We start from the raw sequence: 9484 nt of genomic DNA on the forward strand, positions 1-9484 counted from the left end.
TCCGGTAAGAAATTTTGGGAGTGTGCTGTCTGTGCTCCCATAATTTCACTTAAAAGTTAAGAAATCAAATCATGATTATTCATGTCATAAGAGTATTTTTTTTTATTTAAAATAATTATATTAAGTATGACCATTGAAGTAAAATTTCAATTTTTTTTGTTTCGAGTTCAAAGTCAGACAACTTGAATTAAGAACAAAAAATAAGTGGCTGATAGAAAATGGAAAATTTTTATTTCCAAGTAAGAAGTCACAAATTTAACTAATAATATTGATAGAAAAAATAAGTGGCTGGTCATTTCTCGCATTTTATTATCTTTTAAATTAATTTTAATGATTCAAGTACTTAAATTTAAATTGAAAAATTGGCTGGTCAACTGTCACGTCAGATGGAGATTGAGGTACTTCTACAAGAGAAATGTTAATAACGCAAGATTATAGAACTAAGACGTCTTTATTGACTGGTTCTAACTAAGGCTTTTTTTCCAAGAAATAAAAGACAAGTTTCAAGCCTGATGTACAAGGAATGTGGAAATATTCTAGAGGTTTTGAAACAGCATTCAAAACCAGCCAAGCCAAACGAGAATTTTTTATTCATAGTAATTATAAAATTTAGATGTACGAAAATAGATAGAGTATTTCATTTTCAATCAATGTAGTAAGATCATCGGCATTGATTGTGATCCAACATTTTATAGATCTGAAGCACTGTCCACAATTCTTTTTTTTTTATATGTTATATAAAAATATATATAGAGTTAGGCTGGGGTGCTATAAATAGCATAGTGGCCTCTATGCTACGGCTCAATATTTGAGTTTTCAAAATCCAAACGGTCGATCCGAACCGTTCATCTTATTCTCCATATTAATATCTGCTTGGAGACCAAATTTTACATTTTTCTGAATTTTTTTACTATTTATTAAGTATTTTACAAAATTGTTGATCCAACGGTGGCTGCACAAAACAGTAAAACCGTTGGATTAGCGATTTTCAAAGTGGCTTAATAAATAGTAAAAAAATTCAGAAAATTATAAAATTTGGTCTCCAAGCAGATATTAATATGGAGAATAAGATGAACGGTTCGGATCGACCGTTTGGATTTTGAAAACTCGAATATTGAGCCGTAGCATAGATGCCACTATGCTATCCATAGCACCCCGCCTAACTATATATATATATATATATATATATATATATATAGAGGAGGGTTCAAATGCACCCAAATTTTTGTGCACCCAAATGCACCCTATCTTTCAAATTCTTTTTCTCCGTTTTCAAAGTCCGAATAGTCAATCCGAACCGTTAGATGCGATCTATATATTAAGATGTGCTTGGAGACCAAATTTTACATTTTTTGGAATTTTTTTACTATTTATTAAACAACTTTGAAAATCGCCGATCCAATGGTCCAGAAAATGTAAAATCAGCAATTTTCAAAGTGACTTAATAAATAGTAAAAAAATTCCAAGAAATGTAAAATTTGGTCTCCAAGCACATCTTAATATATAGATCGCATCTAACGGTTCGGATTGACTATTCGGACTTTAAAAACGGAGAAAAGAAATTTGAAAAATAAGGTGCATTTGGGTGCATAAAAATTTGGGTGCATTTGAACCCTCCTCATATATATATATATATATGGATTGTGGACATTGCCTCATATTCATAAAATGTTGTATTACGATTGATTAATGCTGACAATCTTACTATATGAGTTGAAAACAAAATATTCTATCTATTTTTATACATCTGAATTTTATAATTACTATAAATAAAAAAAATTCCAAGCCACACTCAATTGCTGCGGCCGCCTGTTGTATGTTTTATGGAAGTATCTCTCTCTTCATTGGATTGGGTGAAAAGAAAAGTAACATCTATCTTTTCCATCACGCCATTGGTCGAGACGAGACGTCAACGGTCTCCACCAAACTCGTGAAAAACTGAAAATACCCTCCCGGAGAATTGTCAAATTTAAAATTTCAATTAATTCATAAAATAGGACCCCATAGACTCTAGAGTACTTCTAGTCTCTCTGCATTCATTTATCACCTTTTTTTAAATGTTTTACACTTTTACTTTCTGGACCTAGATGCGGAGAAGCTAGCACCAAAAGTGGAATATGCCGCATGAGATTGAATCTCCCGCACTGCTGGGCAGAAAATTTCTGCTCATAGAGTTATAGTAACAGGATTTGAGTTTAATTCGTAAATTATTTGTGAATTAAATACTTTGAAGTTATTAACGAATCAATCCGTGTTTAATACGACGATTCGCGTATTAAACGGTCAATTCGCGAATTAAACACGTATTTGACGAATTTTCTGTTTTATACACATTTTCTTCGAAACATTCGTTGTGAAAAAAATCATCTCTTTTACTATGTAGAGCGCCACGTGTTGAAAATTTTGATTTCCCAGACGGTCACGTGGTGGGGTTCTCTTGTCCACTGTTATGAGACATGTGAATTGATTTAAATTTTATAAAGAGTTAGGCTGGGGTGCTATGGATAGCATAGAGGCCTCTATGCTACGGCTTAATATTTGAGTTTTCAAAATCTAAACGGTCGATCCGAACCGTTCATTTTATTCTCCATATTAATATCTGCTTGGAGACCAAATTTTACATTTTTCTGAATTTTTTTACTATTTATTAAGTATTTTACAAAATTGTTGATCCAACGGTGGCTGAACAAAACAGTAAAACCGTTGGATTAGCGATTTTCAAAGTGTCTTAATAAATAGTAAAAAAATTCAGAAAATTATAAAATTTGGTCTCCAAACAGATATTAATATGGAGAATAAGATGAACGGTTCGGATCGACCGTTTGGATTTTGAAAACTCGAATATTGAGCCGTAGCACGGGAGGCCACTATGCTATCCATAGCACCCCAGCCTAACTCTTTTATAAAAGTAATAACTTGAATGAAATTGATTTATACATTTAAGTTTTGAGCCATTGCATTAAAGAATCTCCACTTGGCAATTAAGTTTGGCAGCTCATATTAGATTAGAATTTTCAATTCGAACTCAAAATATAATTCCGAATCATTCCTGAATTATATCCGAATTATACCCGAATCACGAGTTTTTGACCCTGCCGAACCGAATCCGTATTTTTCATTTGTTACTATGCCTAGAGTCACTGTCGGTGGATCCGAGGTGGGCCTGAGATTAAATATTTAAATATTAACAGTGATTCTAGTTTTACCCGGTAGTGACTCTAGAGCAGGAATTTCCTGCATCCCTGGGCAAGTGTGCGGTGATTTGATTCTATGTTGTATAGCCTAATAGCCATCGTATCCGTACATTTTATTTGTTTTGTAATTTACATTGTGTCAATATTTATTACGCCAAAGATCCGGGTTTTGGATTTTAAAGGAATTCAAGTTTTTATTTTAAATTTGAACTGTCCAATATTAATAATTAATTGTATCAAAACTAATCAGACGATCTGAATTTAAACTCGATTACTTTAAAAGTTCTTTCCTTAATCCAAATTCGCTACAAGTCTACAACTTTGCACTTTTGCAGTCATATCGTGTATCTTTTGTCCAAGATACAAAGTAGATTAATCAACGTCTCAATTTAAGGAGATTACACGCAACACGAGTCGGCTCGGATTCGGATCAATTTGATATTGAATTATTATTGGATCTCAAATAATGCCTAAAACACTTTCCTAAACTGCTCACAATAATCTTTTCCTAATCATTGTATCAAATATTTTCAATATTATATATATACCATAAATTCAGATTCTCTACATGTCGACTTGTGATCGAATTCAAGTCGAATCAAACCAAATTCGGTAATTACAAGATGAATGCAGTTTGTGCGAACAAATATTTTTTTTAAAACCTTTTTTGGCAGCTGCTACCAAGTTTTCCAAAAAAAAATACTACGGTTTCGCCAAAAAAAAATGCCATACTGGTGGTTCATTTAAATTCGTATGGAGCAAATACGAGATTTTGCAGAATTTTAAACAAAAACTGTTGAGTTTATCAAATCATTCTTCCCATTTGTATGGTACAATCGCACAGAGCTTTGCCTGATTTCAAATTTTTTGAAAGTTCTATTTGAAATCAAGGGACCAGATTTGAAAGTTCTTTTTGAAATCAAGGTACCTAACAAATAAAGTTGCAAATCTTACTGACGTTGATATATTGAATTTTACAGGTTACCTGGTTTTGACCGTTGACGCTGTTGATAATTGAAACTGCTAAAATTATGAGAAAACCATAAAAGTCATATCTCATTTTTAAAGCATACATCATATATATTGATGCATGCTTTAAAAATTAGGTCAATTACCTGATTAAAATGAGATCTGACTTTTATTATGGTTTTTCTGATTACCTGATTATATGTTTGAAAATGTAAAAATCGAAGTATTTGTTCCACGGCTTAGAAATAAACATTTTGATATTAGCCAACTTTTCTATATATATATATAATATCAAATTATATTTCATCTATTTTCAATACAAAAAATTTAAAAAATTATGTTTTATAAATAAATATATATATATAAATATATATATATATATATATATATATATATGAGGAGGGTTCAAATGCACCCAAATTTTTGTGCACCCAAATGCATCCTATCTTTCAAATCATTTTTCTCCATTTTCAAAGTCCGAATAGTCAATCCGAACCATTAGATGCGATCTATATATTAAGATGTGCTTGGAGACCAAATTTTATATTTTTTGGAATTGTTTTACTATTTATTAAGCCACTTTGAAAATCGCTGATTTTACATTTTCTGGACCATTGGATCAGCGATTTTTCAAAGTGGCTTAATAAATAGTAAAAAAATTCTGAAAAATCTAAAATTTGGTCTCCAAGCACATCTTAATATATAGATTGCATCTAACGGTTCGGATTGAATATTCGGACTTTGAAAACGGAGAAAAAGGATAGGGTGCATTTGGGTGCACAAAAATTTGGGTGCATTTGAACCCTCCTCTATATATATATATATAGAGGTAGGCTAATAAACAATTGATTGTTCCTAGCCTCCCGTGCAACCAAGTCATTTTTCGATTTTTAAAGTCCAAATAATCGATCCAAACCGTTAGATGTGATCTCCATATTAAAATGTGCTAGGAGACCAAATTTTACATTTTTTGGAATTTTTTTACTATTTATTAAGCCACTTTGAAAATCGCTGATCCAACAGTGGCTTAACCAAACAGTAAAATCAGAAGCTACCGTTGGATCAGCGATTTTCAAAGTGGCTTAATAAATAGTAAAAAAATTCCAACAAATGTAAAATTTGGTCTCCTAGCACCTTTTAATATGGAGATCACATCTAACGGTTTGGATCTATCATTTGGACTTTAGAAATTCAAAAACGACTTGGTTGCACGGGAGGCTAGGAACAATCGATTGTTTATTAGCCTACCTCTATATATATATATAAATATATATGAGATAGGCTAATGTGCTTCCATAAGCACTTGGCCCGAAGTGCTGCCACCCCATTTTCGATTTTTCAAAATCCAAACAGTCGATCCGAACCGTTCATCTTGTTCTCCATATTAATATCTGCTTGGAGACCAAATGTTACATTTTTTTTGCTATTTATTAAGCCACTTTGAAAATCGCTGATCCAACGGTGGCTTGCCAAACAGTAAAATCAGGGGTTCACCGTTGGATCAGCGATTTTTCAAAGTGGCTTAATAAATAGCAAAAAAATTCCAAAAAATGTAAAATTTGGTCTCCAAGCAGATATTAATATGGAGAACAAGATGAACGGTTCGGATCGACTGTTTGGATTTCGAAAAATCAAAAATGGGGTGGCAGCACTTCAGGCCAAGTGTTTATGGAAGCACATTAGCCTATCTCAATATATATATAGAGCTAGGCTACGGTGAGTTGCGAAGTAAAACGACTATTTTACTTCACGCTCATATTTTGCGATTTTAAAATTCAAAACGTCGATCCGAACCGTTCATCTTGTTCTCCATATTGAAATGTGCTTGGAGACCAAATTTTACATTTTTTGGAATTTTTTTACTATTTATTAAGCAATTTTGAAAGTCGCTGATCTGATGGTCTAGAAAATTTTACTGTTTTTTACTGTTCACAGCAAAACAATAATTTTCAAAAATGCTTAATAAATAGCAAAAAAATTCCAAAAAATGTAAAATTTGGTCTCCAAGCACATTTCAATATGGATTAAACATCTAACGGTTCGGATTGGTCATTTCAACTTTCAAAATAAAAATACGGCGTGAAGTACAAACGCGTTTTACTTTGCAACTCACCGTAGCCCACCTCTATATATATATATATATAGAGCTAGGCTACGGTGAGTTGCGAAGTAAAGCAACTATTTTACTTCACGCTCATATTTTGCGATTTTAAAGTTCAAACGTCGATCCGAACCGTTCATCTTGTTCTTCATATTGAAATGTGCTTGGAGACCAAATTTTACATTTTTTGGAATTTTTTTACTATTTATTAAGCAATTTTGAAAGTCGCTGATCTAATGGTCCAGAAAATTTTACTGTTCAGAGCAAAACAGCAATTTTAAAAAATGCTTAATAAATAGTAAAAAAATTCCAAAAAATGTAAAATTTTGTCTCCAAGCACATTTCAATATGGATTAAACATCTAACGGTTCAGATCGGTCGTTTGGACTTTCAAAAAAAAATACGGCGTGAAGTAGAAACGTTTTTTACTTCTCAACTCATCGTAGCCCACCTCTATATATATATAGAGAGAGAGATGAGCTATGGTGCATTGCAATGCATAGGCCATGGTGTGCATTGGACCATAAATCTCCGATTCAAAGTCCAAATGACCGATCCAAACAGTTCATCTTGTTCTCCATATTAATATGTGCTTGGAGACCAAATTTTATATTTTTTGGAATTTTTTTACTATTTATTATGCCACTTTGAAAATCGTTGATCCAATGGTGGCTTCTGATTTTACTGTTCCAAACAGTCACCGTTGGATCAGCGATTTTCAAAGTGGCTTAATAAATAGTAAAAAAATTCCAAAAAATATAAAATTTGGTCTCCAAGCACATATTAATATGGAGAACAAGATGAACGGTTTGGATCAGTCATTTGGACTTTGAATCGGTGATTTATGGTCCAATGCACACCATGGCCTATGCATTGCAATGCATCATAGCCCATCTTTCTCTCTCTCTGTATATATATATATAGAGTGGCTAAGCTCAAATCGTTTGTTCCTGGACTTAGGAACAAACGATTCGATTCTCCTATTTCCGAAGTTCAAATGGCCGATCCAAACCGTTAGATGTTTAATATATATTAAAATGTGCTTGGAGACAAAATTTTATATTTTTTGGAATTTTTTTACTATTTATTAAGAGGGTTTGAAAGTTGTTGTTTTTATTAAAATTCTGCACCATAAAAAAACAGCGACTTTCAAACCCTCTTAATAAATAGTAAAAAAATTTCAAAAAATATAAAATTTTGTCTCCAAGCACATTTTAATATAGATTAAACATCTAACGGTTTGGATCGGCCATTTGAACTTCGGAAATAGGAGAACCGAATCGTTTGTTCCTGAGTCCAGGAACAAACGATTTGAGCTTAGCCATTCTCTATATATATATATATATAGAGTTAGGCTGGGGTGCTATGGATAACATAGTGGCCTCTATGCTACGGCTCAATATTCGAGTTTTCAAAATCCAAACGGTCGATCCGAACCGTTCATCTTATTCTCCATATTAATATCTGCTTGGAGACCAAATTTTACATTTTTCTGAATTTTTTTACTATTTATTAAGTATTTTACAAAATTGTTGATCCAACGGTGGCTGCACAAAACAGTAAAACCGTTGGATTAGCGATTTTCAAAGTGGCTTAATAAATAGTAAAATAATTCAGAAAAATGTAAAATTTGGTCTCCAAGCAGATATTAATATGGAGAATAAGATGAACGGTTCGGATCGACCGTTTGGATTTTGAAAACTCAAATATTGAGCCGTAGCATAGAGGCCACTATGCTATCCATAGCACCCCAGCCTAACTCTATATATATATATATATATAGATGAGCTACGGTGGGTTTGCGATTTGAAAATCCAAACGACCGATTCGAACCGCTCAACATGATCTCCATATTAAAATGTGCTTGGAGACCAAATTTTACATTTTTTGGAATTTTTTTACTATTTATTAAGCAATTTTGAAAATCGATGATCTGATGGACCCAAGGAACTAAATAGCGTTTATAGCGGTATAGCGGGGAGACAAAAAAAAAAACTTTAGCGAATAGCGGAGCTATAGCGAAAGCTATTATAAATATCATTTTTTTATTTCAAAAATTATATTTTATATTTCTACTAATAGTAAAAATATCTCATCAAGAAAAAAATACCAAATTAATTAAGAAGTTCTAATATTCATATTGAACCAATACAAAGTTCAAATTGTCATTCAAAATATCTCTAATTCAAAAACTATCGATATATTTTATATTCAAAATATACCACTACCATATATTAATGCATGATACAAAATTTAATTGATATAGCGGTATAGCCCGCACATGTTCCATTGTATTGATATAGCTTGATAAAGTAAAAAAAAGCCCATCTGGATATTAAGGCCCATTAAAATTGCAAAATCATAACCCCGTGTAGCATAGCGGACCGCTATTACCGCTATAGCGGCCGTAGCTTGATTAGCGCAGTTTTACCCCGTAGCTTAGCTTTCTAGGTCCAAAACCGCTATAGCTAGCTATTTAGAAGCTTGGATGGACCAGAAAGTTTTACTGTTTTTTACTGTTCACAGCAAAACAGCTGTTTTCAAAATTACTTAATAAATAGTAAAAAAATTCCAAAAAATGTAAAATTTGGTCTCCAAGCACATTTCAATATGGAGATCACATCTAACAGTTCGGATCGGTCGTTTGGACTTTCAAAATGAAAATACGGCGTGAAGTAGAAACGTGTTTTACTTCACAACTCACTGTAGCTCATCTCATATATATATATATATATAGAGGTTGGCTAAGATCAAAGTGGTAGTTCCTGAGCTTTGGTGCTACCAATTCGTTTTTCAATTTTCAAAGTTCAAAACGTCGATCCGAACCGTTCATCTTATTCTCCATATTAATACGTGCTTGGAGACCAAATTTTACATTTTTCTGAATTTTTTTGCTATTTATTAAGCCACTTTGAAAATCACTGATCCAACGGTGGCTTAACAAAACATTAAAATTAGAAGCCACCGTTGGATCAGCGATTTTCAAAGTGGCTTAATAAATAGCAAAAAAAATCAGAAAAATGTAAAATTTGGTCTCCAAGCACATATTAATATGGAGAACAAGATGAACGGTTTGGATCGACGTTTTAAACTTTGAAAATTGAAAAACGAATTGGTAGCACCAAACCTCGGGAACTACCACTTTGATCTTAGCCAACCTCTATATATATATGAACTGTCTAATTTGTTGCCGGCAGCACTTCGGCGAGGTGCTTACGGG

The sequence above is a fragment of the Carex rostrata genome, chromosome 16 (genome assembly GCF_964058835.1).
Source record: "Carex rostrata chromosome 16, lpCarRost1.2, whole genome shotgun sequence".
In the NCBI taxonomy this organism is placed as follows: Eukaryota; Viridiplantae; Streptophyta; class Magnoliopsida; order Poales; family Cyperaceae; genus Carex; species Carex rostrata.